Raw genomic sequence first — 27,926 nt, forward strand, 5'->3', positions numbered from 1 at the left:
CATTAAACCCTGACTTATGTTTTCCTTTATCTGATGGTGGAACCCCGGGATGGAAAACCTGGGAATGGTCAGTCGCCATGTTTCCTACCACGTGGAAAGGTGTAGTAAGAAGGAATGAGACCCACTCATACTTAGAAGCAGAGATAAGAGATGGAGAAGGTTAATGGTGGTTTTAGGGTTCCTGAAGACCAGTTACATGTCTACTCCTTTCGTTATTTAGTTGCTCAAATCTTCCTGATTTCATGAAATAAAAATACCCATTTTTTGCTAAACTATTATATCAGCCATACATAGCTTGAGTTAGCTTAAGTACAAAGAGGGAATTAAGGAAAGATCCTGAGGCAGCTGACAGTACAAAAGGGAGAGCTGATCAATTAATCTTCATGAAGGTAGGAGCAGACTCTCTAGGAGGGACTCGGAGTGGGCCAGGAGGTGGGTACCATTAGGACTCAGTTTTCCCTCATGTGACCCCTGAACCTTCTCTGCCTGGGCATCATGCCCTCTGTGGAGGAATATTTTTATATATTACTTGCTGTGTTTTCCCCAGTACTTTTCATTTATTTATACTCTAACAACTCTTCCATTCGTGGGCATTTTTGTGTCCCTTGTCACAGGAGATGTGATAACAGACTGTGTTCCAAGTCTCAGATGCAGGCTCAATTCAGGCTCTGAAAACTAACAGAGGTGTCGTAAATTAGGAGAAAAGAAGAAAGCCCAGAGGGAAACAAAGAAAGCTAAGTTGAGGCACCAATGAGAAAGAGGCCCCGTCCCTTGTAGTTGATTCCATCACTAAGCAACACTGGGCATCGTTTACTGGTGTTTTAAACTGAATGTGTTTCATAGTTTCAGTTACCAACCTATAGTTGAAAAATGTTTAGAAGTGCCTTATGAAGTTTATATCTGAGGACTGAATCGGATAGGGGAACAGCAGCAGACACTCCCAATGAGTTTGGAGGAAATCTAAGAACGTAGAGGATCAGCGTAGAAAGAGTAGTTGCCCCTATCCTGGACAGAAGGTAGGGATGGAGAGAAGACCGTTGGAGCTCAGCACCTTGGGATAGCCTGAGGCAGCAGGTAGGAATGTCTGTGTGATGAAGGTAGTCACATCTGAAGTAGCTTTGAAGAGTTCCAACTTGACTCATTGAGGGGTGGGAGCAGCAGCATAATTCCCAAGGGTAAAATAGATGTGGTTTTGGGTTGGAAAGCCTCATCAATGTGGCCACAGCCCAGGGCAGTATTTGGAGAATACTCAGTTCACTTCGGAAAGGCACCAGGGTCAAGCCGGGAGAGTCATTGATCTTGAAGTGACCCCTGGCATGGATCCCTGTAGATCAACATCTGAAAAACAGACAGGATGAGGAGTCAGATGTGAAATTCAACAGATGACCAACGATCGGAACCAAGGATCAGCCTACCTTTCTCTCCCACTGTCTACTGCTTAGAAGATAGAAGAAAAGTTAGGGAAAGGAAAGGGGAACTGAATTCATTGACATTTCTATCAGTTCGTATAACAGGATAGCACAGAAGAAATCAAGTAGAGTTGCATACAAGAAAAATGGCCACACTTTCTGAACACCTGCTTTCGTGGCCTGAAATTCAAATTCTGGCTTCTCCTACAGGCTGTGTTCTTCCCTGTGGCAGAGAACTGGCTGCTAGTAGCTCACTGTCTACTGCTTAGAAGATAGAAGAAAAGTTAGGGAAAGGAAAGGGGAACTGAATTCATTGACATTTCTATCAGTTCGTATAACAGGATAGCACAGAAGAAATCAAGTAGAGTTGCATACAAGAAAAATGGCCACACTTTCTGAACACCTGCTTTCGTGGCCTGAAATTCAAATTCTGGCTTCTCCTACAGGCTGTGTTCTTCCCTGTGGCAGAGAACTGGCTGCTAGTAGCTGCAGTTTGCAATCTCATGGATTCATCCTCGAGGGGAAAAGGCTCTTGGCCCCTTTGACGCCCACCCTTTGGTCCTCTCCTCCCAGCTTCCACTGGAAAAGTCTCAGAGATCCATCTTCACTCTCCTTCTCATCATGCTCCTACCCCACTGACCAATTACAGAGCCAGAACTGTAAGTTGCTATGATCAATCTAGCTTGGCCACGTGCTAGGTGGCCCCCAGAGCCAAGATGTTGGAACACATCCAAGCTTGGAGTCCGTGGAGCAGTAGTTCCTCCACCAGAGGAAATACTCTGACCAAAGAAGAGGAAGGGGGGAGCTGGCTGGTAAAATAGTGAGTCTCCTCCACGGTCTGTCTGTCTTGGGTAGCTGTCTGGTGGGACCACCTTAATAAATGTTTCTAGTGTCACGTTGATATGATAAAGGCAAGGAAAATAATTAACAAGATACTGTGTCTTTTATGACCCATCAGTTCAGAACTAGAAACTGGGCTCTGAAAACAAAATAAAACAAAACAAAACCCCAATGACAATAAAAACACAACCTTTTCATTGTATATGTGTAAATTCTATTGCAGCTCAGCTAGAAGATTTGGCTAATAGGTGCTTTTTCCTCTCAAATCTCATTATGTGCCTGCAAAGAAAAAAGTGCTTTATGCTCTGTGAAAATTAGTTTATAGTATATGTGTACCAATCCTCAGGATTATTGGAAATACTGGCCACTCTCCTTTAAGGTTCATAGAGACTTAAATCTGAAATGCATTTCTATGAAAACTTCATTTGGCCGCATAATTCTGAAATGATTCTAGCCCACTGTTTATTCATAGCAGCCTTTTCAGGCCAGAGGCATGGAGTAATTGCTCTACATTTATTTTCTTAACTTTACTTCTTTTTTCTTATATTCTTTCAAATGCGAGGAAATAATAATTACTTTGGCTTAAGTAGAAAACCTGGAGAATTTTGTAATCTCTTTTACACTGCGGTACCCATTTCTGATAAAGAGGTAAATAGATAATAGATACAAGAATAGAGCAAGAAGAACTGACAAAATGTAGAAAAGAAATCCCTTGAAGAAAAATTCTATTTTAGTCCATGGTCTGGTACTAATTTTAACCTTGGAGTTAAAGCATACTTATCCTTGGTCCTAAATTGTAAGCAAACAATCCAATTAACTTGCCTTTCAACTCTTAACAGTTTTTTCATCACAGCTGATTTAGCTACTGTGAATTTCATCGTGTTATGTAGCTTTTGAGGCAGGCAGGATAATACATTTCATCCACATGTACACCCGTAGCATCCTAAGGGCAGGGAAAAGTGTTCCGGCAGATTAGGGGCCTAAATCAGTTACAAATCAGGGCAGCTGGCCAGTGAGCAACAGCCAACAGTAACTGGGCTGCCCCAGCCTTAAGGTATATTTCAATGGGTCTAGCCCCCAGGAGTTATTTCCAAAGAACATGTGATCTTACACAGATATTTTCAAATAGTTTTATTACATATATAATTCCTATAAACAATTCTACAGAAATTTAGAATAAAAATCTCTTTCTCGTACACAAATTTCAACAGTACTGTAGGTAAATAATCATTGTGAAGTAATTACTCATAAAATAAGTTTTCGCTTTTGTTCTTTTTAATAATAAAGATGGAAAATTAGATAATTTGCTTTTTCTATTTTAGTCCAATGCATATTAATTGAGCAATCCAAGATATGGTGATATACTTTTAGGGACTAGAAAACCAAACATTAATAACATAACATTCGCCCTCGGGGCATTTATTTATTTATTTATTTTTAAAAATTTTATTTATTTGACAGAGAGAAATCACAAGTAGGCAGAGAAGCAGGCAGAGAGAGAGGGGAGGAAACAGGCTACCTGGGGAGCAGAGAGCCCAACGTGGGGCTCGATCCCAGGACCCTGGGATCATGACCTGAGCTGAAGGCAGAGGCTTTAACCCACTGAGCCACCCAGGCACCCCGCCCTCAGGGCATTTATGTAGATATAAGCACAACTAACTATGTCATCATAATATGGACACAACATGAATTTCTAAATTATCATAGTCCATAGATAGCATAGTTCCAACTGGGGAGCTTACAAAGAGGAGTCCATTTAGTTGGATCTTGGCATTATTGGCTAAGATTGTGACCAGCAGATAGAGGATGGTGATGGATGATGGTTGAGGGAGAGGTGTTGTAGAATGGAGGAAAAACATCCAGGATGGAACAGCATGTATAAATGCAAGAAGTGGAAAAAAAAAAAGGCAAAGATAAGTTTAGGTAGCTAGGAGTTGTCCTTCATGGTGGGAAGAAACATTGGTCAATTAAATCTCAGACAGTACACTGGGAATGAATTTGAATGCCAGAGTGAGTTTAAACTTTAATCCGTAGGCAGTGGAGAACCACAGATATTTCTGAGCAGCCCATAAAATGATGAAGTCTATATCTTAAGAATATTATGTGAAACCTAAAACCCAACAAGGAGTGATATATGGCCATTTGTGTGTGTGGGTAGGTGTTCATGTAATTGTTTTCGAAGCATCCTTTTTTAAAAAATGTAAATTGTAGATATGCTTTTGTTTTTCTCTCCGCATCCCAAGAATACCTTTTTAGAACTTTTTAGAAGAGCATAAGGATTTCCTACAGTATTTTAACTAAACTTCCTTATTAGTAGTATTTATTTTTCATTTGTAACTTGACGACATAATGTTCACTTTTTCTGTATATATTTGTTCCCTTTGTCTTTCATAAGATTTCTTTATTCACTCAAAAATTATGTATGCAGCAACTTCATTGAGAATATTATAGAATGGGGATTATAGAAACTATGTCTTCTGGGGGCACTTGGTGGCTCAGTCAGTTAAGTGTCTGCCTTTAGCTCAGGTCATGATCCCAGGGTCCTGGAATTGAGCCCCATATTGGGCTCCAGCTCCGCATGGGGCTCCCTGCTCAGCAGGAAGCCTGCTTCTCCCTCTCCTACTCCCTTTGCTTGTATTCTTCTCTCATTGTCTCTCTCTCTCCGTGTCAAATAAATAAATAAAATCTTAAAAAAAAAAAGTGCATTGTCTCTTCCAGGGGTCAGCAAACTATGGCACATGGATGAAATCTAGCCCTCCCTTGCTTAGTTTTGTAAATAAAGTTTTATTGGAACACACACACACACAAAGAAAAAAGAAAGAAAGAAAAAAGAAACTATGTCTTCTGGAAACTTTGGATTAAACTCTGGGCCTGGAGATAGCATTTGAATAAGAGGAATTTTGACTATCACACACTTAAGGATGAACTTGCTAGCATTTATGATGGTCATACTTCATTAGTTGATACTAATTATCTTGTTTATTAAATATTTGGAAACTCAGGTTTTCTTTATTTGTTCTTTAGTTTCCTTCCTAAATTTTTTTTTTAATTTAAAGAGGGAGAGAACAAGAGTGCATGAGTGATGGGGGGGGGGGGGCAGAGGGAGAGGATCTCAAGCAGACTCCACCCCCAGCGTGGAGCCAACACAGGGCTGATCTTGCCGCCCTGAGATATGTATGACCTGAGCCAAAATTAGAAGTCACACGTTTGACCAACTGAATCACTCAGGTGCCCCTCCTTTCTACATTTTTAAAGTGGTTTTTTTTTTTTTTTCCCATTGCTTTTTCCTATTTCATTTAACTTTGAATTGCTAAGACCTGTAGAAAATCATATTTTAAGTGTACCATTTGTATTTAATGTAGAAAAAATTTCAATTTAGGCTTTCATTAAATCAGCTTTTACATTATCTGCTCTAAACTTCCCATTGTTTAATATATTTCTGGTGTAGGCAGAGGTACTGGCTACCATTTACCCAAATAAGTTGGCCTACTTATTATCTGTAAATGGCATGTCAAGTGACCCCCCACACCCTCATGTAAAAGGTCTTCTTTTCTAAAGTTTACTTCGGTCTCAGAAACCGTTATTTAATGAAGCAGTTATATTGTTTATATGACTAATACAATTTATTATAATCAAATATTGATGATTGTATCGATGAACTGTTTTTTCCTATAGCACCTTTTAGGTTTGCAAATAGAGCTCTCTTATTGTTAGATCCAAATGCCTCTGTATCCATTTCACGAAGCCTCATCACATATACTGAGATTCTGTTTTTGTGACTTCATTAGTTTCCCTTCCAAAACCATGAAAATCAGAGCAATTGTAGCAACAGGGAGATCACAAAATTAAAAAACCAAGCAAAATGGTGCTTTTTAGGACTATGCTAACCAAATCATCTCAAATTACTCTCATGAAATTTTAACATTTGAGTAATCTCCTGTAGTTCTTAGACGATCATAATAATGTCCTTTCACCTCTCAGTGTATTCCCTACCTCTTTGGCATTACTAATGGGGTGTGGAATATAACGTCTGTCAACATCAAGACAACTTTGCTAAATACCCCTATACCCAGAGACACTAATGGCTCCTGCAGGGGACTAGGACCCTAGACTTAAAGGATTCATATGCAGTTAATCTGAAAATCACAGCAGAGCCTATATGGTCCAAGCTATCAAATTACCTAGTAGTTCTTTGGCTGCTTAACTGAACTAATTAAAATCAAAGCTGCATATGTATGTTTACTTTTTTAAAGTTTTATTTATTTATTTATTTTTTAAAGATTTTATTCATTTATTTGACAGAGATCACAAATAGGCAGAGAGACAGGCAGAGGGGTGTGGGGAGCAGGTTCCCTTCTGAGCAGAGAGCCTGATGCTGGGCTCAATCCCAGGACCCTGGGATCAGGACCTGAGCTGAAGGCAGAGGCTTTAACTCACTGAGCCACCCAGGTGCCCCTGCGTATGTATGTTTAAATAAGAATCCACATCAATTAATTTTCCGGTTTCACATTTACTGTTTCATCCCAACTGTCTTGAAAATAAGACCCACAGACATACACGTTCTATGTACTTATTTATTACAATAGAAAATAGATGCAGGCAAAATAAATAAAGGCAATCCTCACTTCTGGAGGAAAAACATTGCTCATGCTCTGTGAATGGTCAGTCTCTGTGGATAATAGGTAACGTTTTTATTACAGAACTTGTCATTTACAGCCCAAACCCTCTTCATGGAAATACTCTGAAGTTGCACCTCCAAACCATAGATGGTTTGATATGGTGCAGCCCTAATTACCATCATTCTGATCTAATCTCTTTCCTACCCAGTGTTGTCCTGCAATATTCCTGTTGGCTAGTCCTTTAGTCTCAATTTAAAAAAAATCACCTGATGAAGAACTCATTGTCTCACCTGGTAGCCCATTCCACTTCTAATGACTATGGCAGCTAGCAAGGGATTCCTTTGATTGGGCTTAAATCTGGCTGCCTGTGTTTTCCATTCATTAGTTGGGTTTACAGGGGCTGTATAGAAAAATCTACCACATCTTCTTCTTGATTGTCTTCCCAGTGTTTGAAGTAAACTATCATTCTTGCCTTTCTCCAAAAGCCAATGATTTCCCAGTTCGGTAGGCATGCCTATTAAAACACAGAGTTGTTTCCCCACCTCCAGAGGCTTTTATTCATTAGGTCTATGATGGGCCACCAAGACTTTGTCTATTTTAGAGTACAAGCTGTGTGGTTTTATCAGCCTATTTTCTGTATGTAGAATTTGGGGGTCCAAAAGCTTTCTTTGTTCTGTACTCTATCCCTTTACATCCCAAATGGCAGTATTTCTACCAGTATCGAGTTTTTGAGAACCCTATAGATGTCCTGTGTATGTTAAAAGGAATTCAGTCCAGAAGAAAAGGGGCTTATCCATTGATCCTCCCTAAATAATTCCATTTCTATTTGGGAGGAATGAGGGAATTTATGAGTCAGATACTTAATTTCTTCAAAGAGACTTTGTGTGACTGAATACTCTGATTTTTAAAATCTTTCTTAAGTATTAGCGAAAGGTTGACCAGCCATATTCTTGGCTTTTTCTCAACAGCATGCTTTCTTGGTAGTAAAGCCGTCCATGTTTATACCCTTCAGAGACTTGATGAGCCAAGAATTTCCCAATCATCAAGCCCTGGTTGCTTTTTGTTTGAGAATTCTTTCTTCAATTTATTTCTTCTTACATTTTACTGTCGGCGGCAGGAAGTAACCAGAATACCTCTTCAACACTTGGAAATCTCCTCAGGTATGTGTCCAGTTTACTTGTATACAGCTTATGCTTTCTACATGACTGCCCGGCACAATTCTGGTAAGCTTTCCTCCACTATGTAACAAAGCTCTCCCTTCTTCAAATTCCTGAAATCGTGCTCCTCACTTCCTTCCGTGTCCTCGCTAGCAGAGTTGTTAACCACCATATTTCTACTAATCGTCTATTTAAGACAGGATAGGCGTTTTCCATTGTGTTACTCAAAATTCTTCCAGTTTCTGCCAGTTGCCCATGTCTAACACCATTGCCACATTTTTGGGTCTTTGTTATAGTAGCACCCTGGCTTTTGTTGCCAAAATCTTTTGGGGTCCAACTGGAGGAGGAGAACCAGTAGGAGATATATAGTAAGATATTTATTTCAAGGCCTATGTAACCTAGGGACTGCCTAGGACTGCCTATGTAACTTTTAGATATGCCTAGCTAAAATCCATAAAGCAGGGGTCCCTGTGTGGCTCAGTTGGTTGGGCGTCTGCCTTTGGCTCAGGTCATGGTCTCAGGGTCCTGGGATCAAGCCCCATGTTGGGGCTTGTCCCTCTTCCTCTCTGCCCCTCCTCTTTCTGCTTATGCTTTCTCTCTCTCTCTCTCAAATGAATAAATAAAATCTTTAAAAAAAAAAGAGTATTAAAATCCATAAAGCAAACTGTCAGGGGAGGCAGACTGGAGCACTTGGCCATGGGCTGAGGCTTCTGTCCACAGGTGGGGTTTCCTCCTTCTTCAGGGAAGACTCAACTGCTTTTTTGGCTTTCAGCAGACTGAACCAGGCTCTCCCTGGCTATTTGGGATAATCTCTCTTACTCAAAATCAATTGATTATAGATTTTAATCACATCTACAGAATATCTTCATAGCAACGCTTCAATTAGTGTTTGTTCGTGTAACTGGGGACGATAGCTGAGTCAAGTTGACAACATCAGAAAGACCATCATAGTACCCTGTATTACACTTCCTCCACTCACCACAACTCGTAACCACCTCATTATTAGATAACCTAATAATTTTCCTTTGGATATTCACGCTTTAAAGGGGCTTGTTCTCAGAGATACCTGAAGAATCAAGATAAAATATTTCTATCATACTGGCTTGTTATACACAAGAGTTCTTCAGTTAGTCATAACAGCTGTATGAGCTGCAAATTATTTCTCCATGGGGATTCGAAAGTTGGATGTGCTCTAGATTTAAATGTCTTTTTGTTGGGAGACAGCACTGATAGTAGTTAGGTAGTCTGTTGCGTTGCTGGGGACCAGCAGCATTGCCATCACCTGGGAGCTTATTAGACATGCAGAGTCCAGGGCCCACCTCAGCACTCCGGAATCAGAATTGATGCTCTAAACAACCTGCATTCAATTTAGTTGCACATTATGGTTTGCCTACTTTCTTAACTGTTATCCCTGGCTCTACATTTATCTCTTCACACACCCAGGATGTGCTTTCCTACGAATTTGAAAACAGTTTTTTTTGAAGATTTTATTTGTTTATTTGAGAGAGAGAGAGAGCACAGCAGGGGGAGTGGCAGAGGGAGAAGCAGACTCCCCGCTGAGCAGGGAGCCTGATGTGGGGCATGATCCTAGGACCCTGGGACCATGACCTGAGCCAAAAGCATACACTCAACCGACTGAGCCACCCAGGTGCCCTGAAGACAATTCTTGAGTCTAAAAGTGTTCAATGTTTCTTCGTGCATAGAGGTGAAAGTCCAAATGGCCTTCAAAATCCACATGACCTTCAGAGTTCTTCTATTAGACTGCTGTGTACTTTTTAGGTATTCTTATCTCAACATCACGCAGGGCTCTGATACTGGCAGTCCCCAAAGCTACTAAGGCCTCTCTCCTCTGTGCTTTTCCTTCCATCCTTGGTTCCCCTGTATAGAGTGCCCTACCCCAACCTGGTTGAACTATGGGAATCCTCACTTGACTCCTCCAGGGCATAAAGGACCCATGCTGTTTATTCTGGTAGTTGTACCTGATACATAATAGATACTGACTATTTATTACGAGGAGAATAAATGATCAGTTTCTAGAGATGCTGTGAAAGCTAACTGAGATGAATGATAAATAAATGTCAGAGAGTTCTAGGGAAGAAGTCCTATTATTAAGGCATAGTTATTATCTCATTACATTGCATGGCATTTCAGAGGGGTAATTATTAAGAACTCCATTTTGCAGTAAAGGATGCTGAGACAGAGGGTAGAGAAACTGTTCTCATAATTAATGTGCTAAAAAGGAACAAACAAACAAACAGACAACTAAGGCAGTCCAATTCCAGAATCCACATGCTTGCTATATAACTTTGGATGCATATGAAAACATTTTTCAGTCTTTTATAAAAGTAAATTCTAAAGATTTGTGTGGTAATTAGACATGTAATCAATAGTTATAATTATCAATTCATTTCTAAAAACTTGATGGAAAACACTTAGAACACCATAGAAAGGACAAGTGATATTTTAATTGAAACTACATTCAGGGGGCACCTGGGTGGCTTGGTGGGTTAAAGCCTCTGCCTTCAGCTCAGGTCATGATCCTGCGGGGCTCAGGTTGTGATCCTGCGGACGGTCCGTGGGATTGAGCCCAGCATAGAGCCCCACATGGAGCCCTGCATCAGGCTTTCTGCTCAGCGGGGAGCCTGCTTCCCGCCCCCCCCCTCCCCTGCCTACTTGTGATCTCTGTCTGTGAAAAAAAAATAAGTAAAATCTTAAAAAAAAACCCAAACCACATTCAATTAACAACAAACCTTTTTAAGTGTCTATTGCAGTGGATATCTATGCTTTTTTGCCTACTTTTTTTAAGTAAGAGCACCCTAGTACTCTTTTGGGATCCCACTTTTCCCACTCTAAGTTATTTGGTTAGGGTGAGATCAACTCTCCTCTCAATCATGTTTTCCAGGAGCACACCAGTGACTCATACCTGGATGGTCATCATATTCCAACTCACTGGACACCATGACTGGTTCAGGGATGGGCCTATGTCTCAAGTAAGCCCAAGAATGAAAATCAGTTTGGTAATTTTTAATATATTGGTTGATCGTCTAAAATTGTAAGAATGGAAAAGTAAGAAGGAACGTCAAAGAGGGAAGAAGTGAACCAGGAGAAAGTGGAGTCATTGAAATCATTGCAAGAGTTTCAAGAAATGACGCTTCAGTATCATGAAATTACCAATTGAATAATGTTTATGCTTTTGAATGTATCAACCAAATACTTAAACAAAATATTTTATTCACTTCAAGTAACTATAATTTCGGTCATGATTGATTGTTCCCAGCAGGATCTGTATCTGTGTAAATAGGCAATTATTGATTCGGAAAAAAAAAAAAGGGGGAGAAGAAGAAAAAGGTAGGTATCTCATTATTTTCTTTTTCAAATCAAAGTTTTCCTTTTGGAGACTTTTCCTTCACTCAAGAAAATACTGAATGAGTCAGCATGTTAATCTGTTTTGCTCTGGTAAATCCTATCTTCTTATTATAGAGATATTTTTCAATGGGGTAGTAATTGCCTAGCTGATTGGTGATGATTTATTTATACCCATCTACTCATTTAACAGCTCTTTATCAGGCCTCAGATATGCAGCAGGCATTGTGCAGAGAGAGTGAGATTCAAAGTTGTTCCCGAACCTAGAATGAAAGCTCCCTAGGAGCCCCAGACTCAGAGCCTGGTGCCTAGCAGACATTCGGTGTTGGATCACATTATCAGAAACCCATACCTATGCATGTGAGGTATGTTTCTGTATTCGTTTAATGATGGTAGCTGCTGAAGATCCATGGTTGGCCTTCAAGTATCACCTGGGACTCAAACATGAACTTCCAGCTTGGGGTTCTGCACTTTTTTTCCTTATGGCAGTTATTCCTCATAATGCTCAGGTTTAATGATACCTGTTTTTAGTAGCCCACAATGAAATGATAACTTATACTTAGTGTCAATATGGTTTTGTATAACAGTGCTGAAGCGGTACCCTGATACCCCAATAGACGACGATTTTGGTCCCTATTGGTGTACTAGCTTTAGTGTGGCTTCCCAATAAAAACAGGTCCACATTCTAAATCCCAGAGCCTGTTAATGTGACCTTTTTGGAAAAAGGGTCTTTGCAGATGCAACTAAGGATCTCGGGCTGAGATCATTTTGGATTATTTGGGTGGTGCCTAAATCTGATAACAAGTGTCCTTGTAGGAGACAGGGAAGATGACACATGGAGGAAAAGGCCATAGGAAGACACAGGCAGAGAGTGGAGCGATGCAGCCATAACCCAACAGATTCCTGGAGCCTCCAGAAGCTGCTCCAGGCAGGGGAGGGTTCCCTCATAGTCTTGAGGAAGGAGTGCGGGCCTGATGACACTTAATTAAGACTTCTGGCCTTCAGAACAGGGACAGAAAAAAAATTTTTTTAAGCATTTGTTAAGGCAGCTGTAGGAAACCAATAAGCTAGTTCATACAGACTAATTAAGGATTCTGTTGTGCTGTTTTATAACAATTTTTGGAAAGTCCGTATCTCTACTCCAATTCTATCCAATGGAGGAGACATTTGTTTTCTGAGGTTTGATGAAACTCAAAGGTTAGTGCTTCTAGCCACAGATGCCCCAGAAAGTCCACTCAGGGCACAAATATGAAATTTCTGAATGAATTGGTCTCAACAAGTGGTCTGGAGATCTAAATGCTCTTTGTAAAAGTACGATTGGTTCTGAGAGGAAATGCCTATGGGTGAAATTTTCCATTTACAAAGTTCCACAAATTGACAAAGTGGTTGGGCCAGGGAGCCAAGACACATTGCTTCTGGCCCTATGCACATCTCTGGGCTACTTTCTCTCTTTGCCTCTTCCTATGATGCACCTTATGAGGGCACTAGGCAAGTTCATTTCTAGAGACCTTTGAAAATTAACCATCACCCAATCTGGAGTATGTCCACTCCCCTTTATTTTTCTTTTCCCCCTTGGTTTCCTCCATGTCACCCGTCATAATTGGTAATTTTATGAACACTGGCTTGTCTGTTCTTACTCCAAGTTCAAGGAACATGGTAATTGTACCTCGCATTTGTCTGACACACAGTAGGTCCTCAATAAAGAGTATATTAATACACAGATTAGTGAGTGAACACTTTGGGTGTCTATCAGGGGTTGGGATCTGTTAAAGGACAGATTTTGTTTGTGTCGTCCTGAAATTCAGTGGTGTTAGGACTGAAAGAGAAGTAAATGGTCTTTTAGATACATGAGTGCATCTTCAGCCTTCCTGACAAACATGACCCACACGCTTGGCTGAAACATCCTTGGTGAGTTGGTGACTTGGTGACAAAGAGTCTTTGCCAATTTGCTTTCCTTTTCCACTCCTGTCAATTATTGCAATCTTTATAGTAGCATTTTGCGCCCGTGATGCAGCAGAGGCCTGGAAGTCTGGGAGTGGGAGGAGAGGGAACCCCAGTGCCTAGCCCAGGGTCTGAGAACCACCGGCGGCGAGGTGGGTGCGCTGTAGCTGACAGCTGTCTGAAGCAGCGGCGCCGCCTTCCTGCTGGGATCCTCTGGGCTCTCGGCCTCCCCGCCGGCAAGGGGTCCGTCCTCCTTCGCCAGCATTTCTCTTCTCCCGCCAGGCCCGCGGCCACGCGCAGCAGCGTTCCCCACGGTCACCTGCGTGGTCGCCCTGGGCGCTGGGGTCCTCTGCTGCGGCCAGGAGCGGTCGCCGAGGGCGGGGGGCGCGCGCGTGCGGCTACGGGCTCTTCCCTCCCTTCTCCCCACCCCACGCGCTCCCCCCTGCCCCTCCTCCCCACACTGCGCCGCGCTCGGCTCTCCGGAGAGTTGCCAGCACCTCCCGCGAGGAGTTCGGAGCCGCCCCACCGCAGAGCCCACGGCCCATAGAGCCCTCGGCCCGCCCCGCGCGAGCGACGCAGGTGTCGGAGCCCCCGCGCCGCCGCCATCTCTTGTCTTCCCTGTGGGTTGAACCCCGGCAACGAGGTGGGACCCGCTTCTCTCTCCTCCACCCCTTACTGCCCCCTTTCCCGCTCTCGGCAGCAGGAGGAGCGGGGCGCTGGAGCGCGCTCGGCGGGCGCGGAGCCCGCGGGCCACGGGGGGACCGGGAGTCCGGGGACGACCCCGCGGCTCCACCGGAGGGGTTAGCGCTCGGGGGTGGCGGGAGGGGCGGCGGGGCCTCTCGGTCTCCCGGCCCGGGGGTAGGGAGGCTCCCGGGGCGAGGAGGATAGGGGCGCGCGTCTGACCACAGCCGGCCGCACCCGGGCGCGCACCTGCCTGTGCCCCCGAAGCGACGCGCCCCGCAGCCAACTTCTTTTTCAGGTCTCCTTCCTACTTTGGAAACTGAAGGGACTGCGACGTAAACCAAGTAAGCCCTGGGGCTCGGGGAAACACTTGTTGGTTTGGCTGAGGCGAGAACAAACTCGCGCTGCAGGGGTGGTTAAAATCTCAGCTTCTCTTTTTCACCTTCTCCCGTTCTACCCCAAAGAAATGTGAAAAACAAAAGAACGAATCCAAAGCATTGGTTAAAGGGATTCGTAGAGGTGAGAAAACTAGACCTAACCGAGGAGTCAGTGGAAACCCCAGGTATGGTGAAGCCCCCTAAGAAACTAGTTGTTGCCAGTGCTATTTCTAGGACTTGTGTTTGCAAACAGATGAGCTGTAAGAGTTCCTTCTATTGAGGGTCTGCCCGGAGTGCCCTGTGTTAACATGTATTTCCGTAAGTATTAAAGTATATTGAAAGAAATGCTCTTTCAGAGCTCTGGATTTGCAGTCGGAATATCTGGATTTTGGCATGATTTTGCCATTTATTATCCGGGACAGCTGGGGTTAGCTTAACCTCTCTGGGCCTCATTTTCCTCATTTGTCCGATTGGAGGGTTGGATCCTGGGGGCCTCTTAATAACATTTAAGATGCTTCCCAACTTAAAAATGTATAATTCTGTAACTCTTTAACATGTTGCAAACATTGCTAGGTTCATGATTTCATGACACTTAAAAAATCTATTTTGATCTCAGCATTTTGTTTTGTATGCCTTTATGACTTGTGTCTTTAGGGTTTTCCAACCAGAAATTAAAGAGAAAAATGCTTAAAAAGAGTTCAGAAATGTGTAGTTTATATGTGAATATTTAGATCATATCTTACTTTGCCTTAAGGAATTATGTTCAACTTTTAGCCAATATTTGCAACACTACAACACAAACACATGGCTTTAGCACAGCACTTAATTCTCTCTCAGTACTGTGTATTTGGAGGAAATAAAAATTGTTTTGGAGGAAAACAGAAATTGTACCTTTCCTATCAATTACTGATCTTGACCAACATGTGTTACTTTTTAGCATAGTTGTGTGCAAAATATTTAAAAAAATGGTTTCAGACCATTTCAAAGCCTCTGAAATTAAGCTCAAAACCAGAGATGCCCATTTTAGTAATGCATTTTAGCGGTCTTGGAATGAAGCCCAGAAAATAGCAGAGGTGAAGCAGATAAACCAGAAATAAGGAATTGACCCCCGCAAAAATTTGTACAAGAAGTGTGTGCCCCAAAGTGTCAGTGAACCTTTTGTTTATTTTTTTTACCTTTTGTTTATTTTTGATAAAAAACAAACAACCGTTGGTTTGTTGGCAGACAGAGTATGTTAGAATGGCTTTTGTTGTTACTTACAACTTAAAATTATTTGAGTCACAGTCATCAGTAGTTAGGATAGAGGTTTTAGAAGTATTTCTGGATCTTCTTGGTGGCTTTGATATAAAATAAAATAATGTGTTCCCACCTAGCCTGTGCTGTGTGTGTAGTTTGGGAGAGTGGAGTGGATTTCAAGTACAGTACTCTTTTGTGAACACATTCCCTCATTTCCATGGCCTTTTCCGCTTTGGGCTGCAAGTGTTACTCACTGAGACATTATCTTGCCTCATATTCTCTGGTGAAGCAGGTGATCAGCTCCTTTGAAACTGATGCTCAAGGAGTTAAGTAAATTAGTTGGTGAATCACAGAGAGTAGAAAAACTCAAATACCCTGCCTTCTAGGGGTTTTTGGAAAACAATAGATGAATCTGATTGCTCAGGGTCTACCCCTGATTCATTCATGGCTTGGGAGCATCACCGTGGCTGGCCAAAACTCTGCTTCTCTTTTGTAATGAATTTACCAAAAGAAAAGAAAAAAAAAAAAAACCCAAACCCAAAAAACAGTCCTGTCTTCATACTTAGATCACTATTATATCATCAAATGGTTTTTATTTGTGAAGTGCAATATCTGTGTGGACCTGGGAAATAAAACTTAAAATATCCAGGAAAAAAAATTGTCTTGGCAGATACTGTACTGCGTTTTTCATACTGAGAACCAAGCACACATACTAAAAAAACATATCCTGTGGAGTTAAAAATGAAGAAAAGGGCTTACAGTCTCCTCTCATTCTTGAGATTTTATGTGATTTACGAATTCCGCTTTTAATTAAAACAGAAAGGCGCAAATGTTCACCTACTGGCCAGACTTAGTACATGTAACCTCTTGGAATTTCAATTCAAATTTGGTCTGTTTATAATCTGGAATATTCCTTCTCACATACTTTTTATTAAAACGTTTTGTGATGCGATAGTGATATTATCTGCTGTCTTTTCATGAATTTGATCTTATTAATCTTGAATTTTTATAATCCTTTGAGCAAATATATGTATATATATATGACATATAGAGGGAGGAGAGGTACATAAAATAAATATGCTGGTTGACAAATAATAATAGCAAATGATTATAACAGACAAATATAAGGTAAATACCCTATTATTCACCACACCAGTAAGAGAACATGCCAGTAACTAGAGACCGCTTGCTTATTCCTTCTTGATCACAAGTTTGGTTTTACCTTAAAAAATGTTATTTGAAATTAAAAGGCATTCTTTCAGATTCTGTTGCATTACGTGTTTGTGAGCTGAAGCCATTTCTTCGCTCTGCTTTAAAGCAAAATCTTTTGAAGAGTTGTCTGTATTCACTTCTACAGTGTATCTCTTCACATTATTTTCTTGTTTGTTTTTAAGATTTTATTTATTTGAGAGAAAGCGAGAGCATGAATGAGGTGAGGGAGAGGGGCAGATGGAGAAGCAGGCTCCACGTTGAGCAGGGAGCCCAACGTGGGACTTGATCCAGGACCCTGGGATCAGGACCTGAGCCAAAGGCAGGCTCTTAAACAACTGAGCCACCCAGGCGCCCCTACATTATCTCTTAAGCCCATTTTAGTACTCTGCCAAAACTACCCCTGTCCTGGTCACCAATGACATCACCTTTCCAATTCCAGTAGTTAGTCGTCAGTGTTGCTCTTACTTCACCTGTTGGTAGCATCGTCGCCGTTATCACTGTCTGCTCAGGGTACGCCTTCCTTACTGACCTCCAGGACACCAAGGATGCTTGGTTTCCCTCCTTTGCTGGCCGCTCCTGTCTCCTTTGCCAATCAGGAGCTTCTCTGAGAGGTTTTACTCTTCCAGTGCCTTAAGATGTAGTCCTCAGGAGCTCTTTTCTCTATATACTCTGATGATTTCATACAGTCTCTTTATTTTTTCTCTTTGATCTTTACCATTGTATACTGATGACTCAGAAATGATAGAGCTCATGCCTGAACTTCTCTCCCTGACCTCAGGCCTCTGTATCAGCTGCCTACTCACCATTTTCATTTGGTGAGTACATACCCCAACAGAATCTTCATCTTGCCCAAGTCTACTCTATCTGCTGTCTTCTTCACTTCCAGCCACCTTTCAGTTGCTCTGGCCCCAAACCTTGGCGTCATCTTAGTTTCTCCCATTCCCTCATACCTGAGGTGTACCATGTCAGGAAATCCTCTTTGTTTTCTCTTATCGACCCAGAATATAATTATTTCTCATCACTTCCATGGCTGCCACCCTGGTCTGAGCTGCCATTATATCCCACATGAATTATTGCAAGGACCCTGTAACCGGTCTCCCTGCCTTTATCCTTTGTCTTCTATAATCTATTCTCACACCTGTAATCTGAGCTCTCCTTTTACTGCATATGTCAAATCATGTCACCTTTCTGCTTCAAAAACTCCAAAAGCTTTCTAGTTCATATGGACTAAAAACCAAAGTTCTTAGGATCACCTACAAGACCCTACCTGATCTTTTCTCCTATGCACTTTACCTATCTGATCTCATTGCCTACTGTTCTTCTCACTGATCTTAGGATTCCTTGACTGTATCAGAGACGACCTTTGTGTGCCTGGAATACACTTGAAATGTTCAAACACTTCTTTTTCAATGAAGCCTACTCTGATTATCACATTTAAAATCACACATCCTCTAACCTTGCAATACACTTCTTTCCCTTTCCTTTGCTTTTCCGCATAGTGCTTATCACCCATTAACATACTATATGACTTCTCACTTATTATTTTTTTCCTTTCTTATTTTGATTAGAATATAAGGTCTATGAGAATGGACTTTTTTTCTGTTTAGTTCACTACTGTATCCCCAGTACTTGAAATAGGGCCTAGCACAAAAGAGCTGCTCAGTAATTTTTTTTGTTGATCGGAGGTTGTTGCTGACCGTGGCTGTTGTTTATTTTCATTGCTGGATATGTTTCACTATATTCATATATAGTATCTTATTGTTTACTGATTCTGATTATGATAATCGGGCCATTTCCATTCCTCCCTACCTTCCTCCTTCTCTTCTCTTCTTTCCTTCTACCTCCTTCTGTCCCCCCCTTTCTCTCTCTCTCCCTTCCTTCATTCCTTCCTTCCACTCTTCCTTTCCCTTCTCTTCCCTTCCCTTCCTTTCTTTTTTTATTTCTCTACCATAAATAAACCAACTATGATTCTTCTTCTACAAGTGTCATGATGCGTAGATGCAGAATATAAAACTGTTTGTCAAATTATTAGATCACAGGGATTGCAAATAGTAGCTTTGTGAGATAATGCCACATTTTTCACTATGCACTACCAATTTGCATTCCTGCTTTCAATGCTCTGTATTTTTGCCAAAATTAAGTATTCTCAAAACATTTAATATTTAGGGACACCTGAGTGGCTCAGTGGGTTAAAGCCTCTGCCTTCAGCTCAGGTCATGATCCCAGTGCCCTGGGATCGAGCCCTGCATCGGGCTCTCTGCTCTGCAGGGAGTCTGCTTCCTCCTCTCTCTCTGCCTGCCTCTCTGCCTACTTGTGATCTCTGTCTGTCAAATAAATAAATAAAATCTTAAAAAAAAAAAAACAAAAAGAAAACCATTTAATATTTGTCCATCTGGTGGGTATGTGTTGTTATCTCATTATTTTTTATTTCTAAAGAACTAAATTACTAGTGAGATTGAGCTTGGTATTTGTAAGTTACACTGTAGTAACGAATGATCTCCAAATCTCATCAATGCCATAAAACTTAATTTCTCATTCATGCAAAGTTTCCTGTGGATTAAAGCAACTTTCCAGGGCAACTGTCCTTAGTAACTCAGAGGTCTAAATTCAGAGACTGTCCACCATTCTGTAGCTGTACAATTTGTTACATAGGCCTTTCCCAGTTAGTATGGTTTGGGAAGAAAAGCATGGATAATCATAATTTTAAATACCTTTGTCTGGAAGTGACATGAATTGTTACTATTCATATTTTAGAAGCAAAAGAAGTCATGTGGTATGTTTAATTTAGAGGAGATGGGGAGGGTTAATCTTCTTTGAAGCTAAAAGGAAAATAAATCTGGGAATACTGGTGAACGGCACTTTTTTTTTTTTTTAAATCTATTGCTGTATAACAAATTACCCCCCAGTTTAGTGACTTAAAACAGCAAATATTTATTATTTCAAATATCAGGAGTTAATATATCATAGGTGTGTTTCTGGGCCCAGTGTTTGTTCTTTTGGTCTCTTTTTTTTTGCCCATATCACATTGTTGTAATTACTGAAGATTTAAATTAAATTTTGCTATCTGGTAAGTGTGGTAGCAAATCCTCTCACTTTATGCAATTTTTTTCAAGAGTGTAATAGCATATTCCTTGGCCCTTTGCCTTTCTGTATACATGTTTTTGAATCAGTGTGTCAAGTTCTATAAAATTTGTTAGGAATTTAATGGAGCTTGTGTTGAGATTGTTTTGGGTCTATAAATAACTAAAAGGAAATTGATACCTTTAAATATTTGGTCCTAGACTCCATGACCAATTCCCAATATATTAGGTCTTCTTAGATATAAGAAACATAAGTGTTGTTTAATATTTTCCTTAGGAGTTCTTGGACAGCTTCTTATAAGATTTATCACAGGAATTGCATGTTTTAACATTTATTTTAAATAGTATCTTTTGAAAAATTCATCCTCTGTTGATACCATATAGAAATACACCTGACATTTGAACATATTTTCAAAATAATAGCTTTATTTGATTGTAATTCACATAACATTCATCTTTTTATGGTATAAAACTCACTGGTTTTTAGTACACTAGCAAATTTATGAAATTTATGCAGCCATCACCACTATGTAGTTTGAGAACAGTTTTATTACTCCTCAAAGAAACTCTGTACCCATTAGCATTCATTCCCCAATCCTCCTCCTCCTGTGTTCAAAACCACTGCTTTACTTTCTGTGTTTATGGATTTGCCTGTTCTGGATATTTCATATAAATAAAACCATGGGGTCGTTAGCAACCAAATTTTTCCTCTTAACAAGTTTTCAAGGTTAATCTGTGCTATAGCATGGATCTGTACCTCATTCTTTTTGTATAGCTAAACAATATTCCATTCTAGGGGTATACTCCTTTTTGGTTATTCATTCATCAGTTGATGGACATTTGGATAAGTTTCCACTTCTTGGCTATTATGTATAATGCTGCTACTAACATTTGTGTAGAAGTTTTTATGTGAATATATGTTTCTATCTTTTTTGAGTATATACCTATGAGTGGAATTGCTGAGTCACATGGCAACTCGGTGTTTAACATTACAAATCTGTCAAACTACATTCCAGAACAGCTTTCATCATTTTACATCCCCCCAGCAATGTGAACCTTAAACCTACATTGCCAACATGCCAAGCTTAAAAAGATGTGATTCATGCAAGTATATAATTTTCAAGTAAATTTTAATAAGTATTTATAGGAAGTATTAGACACAGCAATGCTGGATATGTAGTGAAAATTACTGTTCAATTCAAGTTCTTCATACTTGGGAGTTTAAAATCTTTTTCAGAATTGTGAACACTCAATATGTTTAAGGTGGACCGTGAGAAACTTTTGTGAATATTGATTCTCACTGAAGGAAAGTCAGCAAGTCATGTATTCAATAAAATTAGTAGGTTAGGCTCTTCCCACTTATACAATTTTTTGAAAGCCCATAAAGTCTCCCCCAAAGTGAATATAGTCCAGTGCAGGAGAGTGTTTGCCTGGCCAGTGCAGTCTTTCAGGGATCTGCTTAGCTGGGCGAGAGCTATGGTCCTGGCAAGTACAGCATGGAGAACTCCTGAGGAGAGCCCAGAACTGTAGGGAGCTGCTGCGGGGGGGATGGGTGGATGATCTCCAAGAAGAGAGTCATGTATTTGAACCACGTGAGAGTACTGTGAACTATCAAAAGAAAATTACTTAACTAGAGACTCTCTTAAGGGGCATTGTGATATTAACAATCTCAACACAAGCTCCATTAAATTCCCAGTTAGTGGGGGGAAATCCGGAAACAATATAGACTTACAAATGTGTATACAATATGGGTAAGATAGTGAATGAGAAAGAGAGGAAAAGAAGTTGGGGGCAGAGAGAAATGTTTTACGCCTGGGCCAGTAGTTTCTGTAAGGTTTGTGGGAACATGTACATGTTTTATCTGTTTGTACTAGAGTATAGCTAAAGATTTGAAACAAACAGATTCTCAGGAGCTTTTATAATGGTATTATAACGGGCTTTAAGAGTGTGACCTCATGTTTAAGAACAGCTGCTATCAAATATTTGTTTTGTGAAGGCATAGGACAACTTAGTTTTCCTGAGAATCAGGTTTTCTCATTTTATTTTATCCAGCAGCTGTTCTTTGGGTGTCTAAACCTATGAAAATTGAGAAACAATGAACATGAGATAATCAAACAATTAGATTTCTGTATGCACCAACAAAATTTCTGAACCAAACTGGTTGGTGTTTAGGAGCTAAAGAGAAAATAAATTATAAACAGACATAGATAAACACACACTCTATCAACAGAGAGAGAAAACATAATGACACATGCATAAAAAACACCCAATAATCATAGCTGCTGTCATGTTATCAAGATGTTATCTCTTAGAATTATGACATACCATATTAGACCTACCCAGCAGGTAGCTGGTTATTTCTCTAGTTATCTGGGTTCTTTTGGCAACACTGCTAGTCATAGTTTTGATTTGAGGTAGAGAAGGTTTTTACACAGAACAAACAGGATATAAAAAACGTTCTTTCTATAAAAAGCAGTCATCTGGGCAAATGGCTTCTTGGTCTTTGATTCGAAATCTGCTAATCAGTTTGCACGCTGGAGTTCTTACTGTCTTTTATTGATATTCTTTGGCTGATGTTTGTTTTAGGTTCTGTGTGAATCTCCTTTGTAATACTGAAATACGCTTCCTATGCCTTCCATGGTATCTGTTACGATTTCCCCAAACTAGAAGTAATCTCTCTGATTTCTCCTAATTACCATCTTTCTAGGTAATTGTAATTCTGTAAATCTAGATATCATGAATTTTTAAGATATACTATCATTTTTGTACCTCCAAGAAAGAAAAGACTCTGCCTGTATAGCTATTTTACAATGCTTTCTCAACCTTTAGAATTTTTGTCTTATATCTACTGGAAGAGGTCTTTTAGAATTAGTAAATAAAGATTTTGTTTAAATCGTAACACTCTCGTAAGGAAGGTATAAATCAAAGAAATTGGTTAAGGAGTTCTTTTTCACATTCAGAATCTTGTTTTTTTTTTTTTTTTTAATTACTTTTCATCTCAGCGCTGTTGATGTCAATATTTTTCCAAACACTAGCATGTCCTGGGTTATCAAGAATACTTGTGATATGGCACTTCATAAAAGAATGCTTCACTATTGTTCCTTAGATTTTCTACCAGCATGGTCCATTTTGCAAACTTTATGCTGGCTCTTTATATGTTCTTCCCATAAGACATCAACATAAGATTTTTAGACATTGCTCAGGGCTCCTTTTTCTTCCTCAAATGATCTTTAAATAGTTTGTTGCCCGAATTATTGATGGGTTAAAATTGCCCAGTCTGTCATGAGGAAAGCGCCCCAGTTTGTCTGTATGCAATCAATGACAATTCAATCACAGCTGCTACTGGGCTATTGGTAATTGTGAGATAACATCGATTTTAACAAAGATCTTGATGTCAGAGATGTTAACATTTTGTGAACCTTAAAATGAAAGAAATACAGCAGTACTCTCTTCTTTTGTGTTTCTAGAGTTCAACTAAAATATCACTTCTGTGAACCTTTCATTGGCCCCTAGGACTTTGTTAGTAGCTATTTTCTCTGAAATCTCATAGCCCTCTCTTTAGTTAAAAGGACTCAGTAATAATTTTACATGAAAATAATCCACGCACATGGTTACAAAAATCTACTGCAATCAAAAAAATCTCACCCCCTGCCCCATACCTTCTCCGTACTGACCTTGGGAACAACTAACTTGAACCATTTCTGGTTTTGGTTCCTAGACCTGTGGCTTCCTCTGAAGGGCTGGGTAATGTGCTTATACTGACTTCTTTTCATTTATCAACCATAAACAGCATCATAGAAGAGAATTTAGCTTACTAGTTTTGCCTTCTTTCTTTCTCTATTCCTGCATATAATTATACCAATTTCCTGAGCTTCTTAATTGGTTACATTTGTAATTCCCTCCACTATTTCTGTCCCATTCACTACAGGTAGTTCCTCTCGACTCCCTCCATCATCAGGTTGGGATATTTCATTCTTTGCCTTCCCATTCTCTCTCCTTATACAATCATATCGCCCAAGTTTTGAGAAGTGTATAGTGAGACAATTGTTAATATTCCACATTTAGTATTGTAATTAATTGAATCTTTCATTTTTGTCTATTGGTTGAACCAAAAAGTTGAAAAATCTATAAATAGCATTAATGTTATTATGACCATAAATATCATTCACTGCAGAATCAAGAAGTGTCATTTCATTTAATATGTATGACTCCTTAGCCACCCAAAGGAGAATATTCTCGGAATCAAGGTTAAGGAATTCTCCTGTCTTTCAAATGGATTCCTTAATTCTGCACTTGGTCAAAATTGTGCCATAATGTGGCACCTGGCTGGCTCAGTCCATAGAGCATGGGACCTTTGAGTTTGGGGTCTTGACTTCAACCCCATGTTGGGTATAGAGCCTACTTAAAAAAAAGTATTCCATATTTTATTTTGGTTCATATTTAGATCAGGACTCTTCATAAAGCTTTTTAAAATTAACTTTATTTTTTCCTGTTGAGAGAAGGTAGGTGGGCCTTCTCCATTGTATCTTTAATTTTGGGGGTTTTTATCCAGTCTTCTTTATTTTTGGGGGATCAATTTCATTCTTCTTTTTGTCGACCATGAACTCATATTCTTATTTGGTCTAGTGGCTTCAATTTTGAAATATGACTTCCTTTTTTCCCTTGTGCTATTCTGTGGGTTCTGTTTTTGTTTTGGGTTTTTGCTTTTGTCACATTTTTGCAGGTTCAGAATCATATTACCCATTGAGTTACCTCCATTCCTGCCTCCCCTCGGTTATTTCCTTTCAGGGGTCAGCTGCTATCTGGACTGATCATTCTCAAGCCTGTGGAGCCATCAGCTGGGTTGTAGTTTTGCTTTCCTGAATCCTGAATCCCTGAATCCCTCTTTCTTGGTTTACTTCTCATTTGGCTGGAATACCTTGTAAAATTCCTTCTGAGAAAGAGATTTATAGAATATAAATTTTCTAAGTCATTGTGTTATTGAAAATATATTTGCTTTGCTTTGATACTTGCTTGACTGGCTAATAGAATTTTCCACTGTAAATAATTTTCCATCAGTCATCACTGGATTATCTTCTAGAATTCTTTGTTTTGGTATAAAACCTTTGCTTCCATTCTCTTTCTCATTCCTTTAGAGATTTTTTTTCTTCTCTGGAAATGTTTCCTGTCTTCCTTTCTTTGCTCTTCTGTAATTTCTTAGGGATATGTTTAGCAGTGGATATTTTTTCCGTTCTTACTCCTTGGACTTGGTACACTTTTCTTTTTTTTTTTTTTTTTTTTTTCCTTCAGTTTGAAAACTTGTGTCTCTTATCACCTCTGGAAAAGTTTTTCATTTTATTTCATTGATCATTTTCTCTTTATTCTCTTTTTCTGGAACTACTGCTGTTTGGATATAGATCATTTGGCCTTTTTCTTTAAGTATTTCTTTTTTCTTTTTTCCTTTTGGGGAGGAATTAATTATGCAAAAGTGTTTTCTAACATTTCTGTTGAAAAATGTTTTTGCAACTGTGCATACGATTTTCTAAAGCTCTTTCTTTAATGATGATTCCTTTGTCAGAGCAATCTTTGAATTTATGGGTGCAGTGTCTTCTGAAAATGTCCTTGAAGATACTCATGAACATTTATGAAAGCTATTTTTTCTACTCTGAGTTATCTATGTCTCCTGTGGGAGGTTTTCTTTTTTTTTTTTTTTCCCCTCTTTTTACAAAATTTTTTCATTATGCTGAAGTCTTCATGTCTTAATTCAACATGGCTGTTAAGGGGAAAAATATGAAGAATGTGAATTGTGAGCATATGGGCAGTATTTGTCAACTGGTAGGCTTTATTCTAGGCACTTGAGTGGGGAGTTGCCTTTTATCAGAACATGTAAGTTCTTTACCATGTTCATGTCAAGTCTATACTGAAAGCTCAAGTTCTCTTCAAGTAACTTGTACTTTTTAATGCCTTTAATATATAGGAGTGTATGCAACAATTTTTTAATTCTTTTTGGCTATTTGACATCTTTGGATATTTTATATATGTTTGGAGATTTCCCCACCTTATAAATCCCTATTTTTTCAAGTTTCCTGGCTGCCTAAATGTAGTCTGTGAACTAGGCTGCATCGGTGAGAGACATTCATGCCAAATCTTATATCAGAAGTGTGGGATATGGAAGAACAGATGAGCTCAGAGGAACTCAGAGGTAGTAGTCTTTGAGGTTTCAGTCATAACATGTAATGTCTTAGCATGGTAGCAGGGTTATCTTTTCTAGAGAAATTTACATGGGATTTTGGATGAGATTCTTGACTGTGTGCTTTATTAGTCAAGGTCTCTGGCTCTCACTGAGGTTCTGTGAGGTACCCAATAATTTTACTATTTATTTTCCTATTTAAACTAGCCAGAGTTGTTTCTCTTGACGTAAATCACTCCTCTGACAGAGGGAGTTAGATTTGGCTGCTGTGAATTGTTCATGAGGGGATAAAGAAAGTCAGATATCACATATACAGACTAAAACTCTCTCTCCTTTTGGCCCCATATCACTCTGCCCTTTACCATTTGGAGCATCTCCAGGGTTTTGCTAAGTAAATTTGTTTCTTCATTGATGACAGTTCCTTCCTCAAATATCCTGTGTGGTCACTTCCTTCATTGATCTTTGCTTCATCTTCCAGAAATTTGTTTAAATCTCTCTTTTGCTGCTGTTCCCTTCTCATTCTGTGTTCTATTGGTTAATAATGATTTATTTTACTGTAATACTAGAGACATCTCAGGAGTAAGAGAAGTTCAGTTTATTTGTTTAGTTTGTTATCTTGAATGTGAAGTCCCATGGTACTTTACTCATATTGGTATTATGGAACTTTGATACATAAAAAAGTCAGAAAATAATGTTACTTATTAAAAATAACAAGTTAAAATTAGCAATTTATTATTGATTTTTATATTTCTAGTTCTTCATATGGTAACTTATATTTTACCAAATATTTAGCTAATAATTAAATGAGTTAACTTACATATAGATTTTTAAATTACTTTATAGGTAAGATGCCTATTCTGACTCAACTTTGTTGAGTTTATGGTACCTACGTCTCTGAATCACAGTTTATCCCTCTGTATTTTCAAGGAATTAATTTGCAACAAGATCACACAATTAGAGCCACATCAGGAATTAAAACACTTAAAATTAAGTTTTCAAAGCAACAAATGCTTATACCAAAATGATGAAAGGTTTTTTTTAAAAATTTAAAATAATATAAGTGTTTAACAGCTACTTGATGGGAAGGAATAGCATCACCAATTTCTGCCCTAAATGAAGAAATAAAAGTAAACATACTGAAAATGACAGGGTTAGTAGAAATAAATCAGGCTATATTTATTTTGACATTTGAAGAAATAGGGTTTTTCATTTATATTTAGATAAAATACTTAAATGGTGTTAAGTGAAAAATGGGCGCCTGTCTAGCAGAAAGTAAAAGCAAGAATTAGTGGCAGATGGCGCTCATTAAGTTTACTCATCAAGGCAACGGAATTGTCAGAATTGCTTTTCCTACTCATAAACTTTTCTACAAACCTAGAGACTTTGTGAGATCATTGGAGCAAGTTGTAAATAATTTCCTTTCTTCCACTCAAACACTAATTGAGACCATTCTCCTTTATATTTAAGTAGAATTTGATACATAAAGATACACAAAAAATCTTCTATGATAGAAGTTGAAGTCTGATTTTCTTCTGAAAACCCATAATATTGTAATTCAGGAGAATATAGTTTTTTATTTCTCCTTTTGTTTGAAGTTTATTATAATAGCTCCAGAGTCAGTGACATGTATAATATGATTACTCTGGTGTTTTATGAAAATTGAATTACTGACCACAGATCTAGATGTTATGGGTGGGTCATTTAGATCAATCTATGAATGCATCTTTGTATGTTTTATGAAAATTTCAAATAAAACACATTATTTATCTTAACTGTCAACATAGAATGACTATATTCCAGAGGGAACGCTAGGCAGTCTTATCTCTAACTCCTCATAGCTTG

The 27,926-nt window shown here is 39.3% G+C and overlaps 1 protein-coding gene across 8 annotated transcripts in view; it reads left to right on the top strand.

Annotated features, from left to right (window-relative positions):
- Positions 1-7,880: 7,880 nt before the first annotated feature.
- The window catches only part of LEPR (leptin receptor), a 90,513-nt gene continuing 70,467 nt past the window's right edge, over positions 7,881-27,926 (top strand). For 3 of the 8 annotated variants that reach the window (XM_082687874.1, XM_082687877.1, XM_082687878.1), the window contains exon 1: positions 13,758-13,972. The gene's annotated coding sequence lies outside the window, so the exon portion shown is untranslated. Of the gene's footprint in view, positions 8,029-10,927; positions 11,016-11,293; positions 11,374-13,757; positions 13,973-27,926 lie in introns of those variants that run through there. The other 5 variants (XM_082687879.1, XM_082687880.1, XM_082687876.1 and 2 more) reach the window with 5 other exon arrangements.

This window comes from Mustela nivalis (genome assembly GCF_964662115.1).
Source record: "Mustela nivalis genome assembly, chromosome: 10".
Taxonomy (NCBI): Eukaryota; Metazoa; Chordata; class Mammalia; order Carnivora; family Mustelidae; genus Mustela; species Mustela nivalis.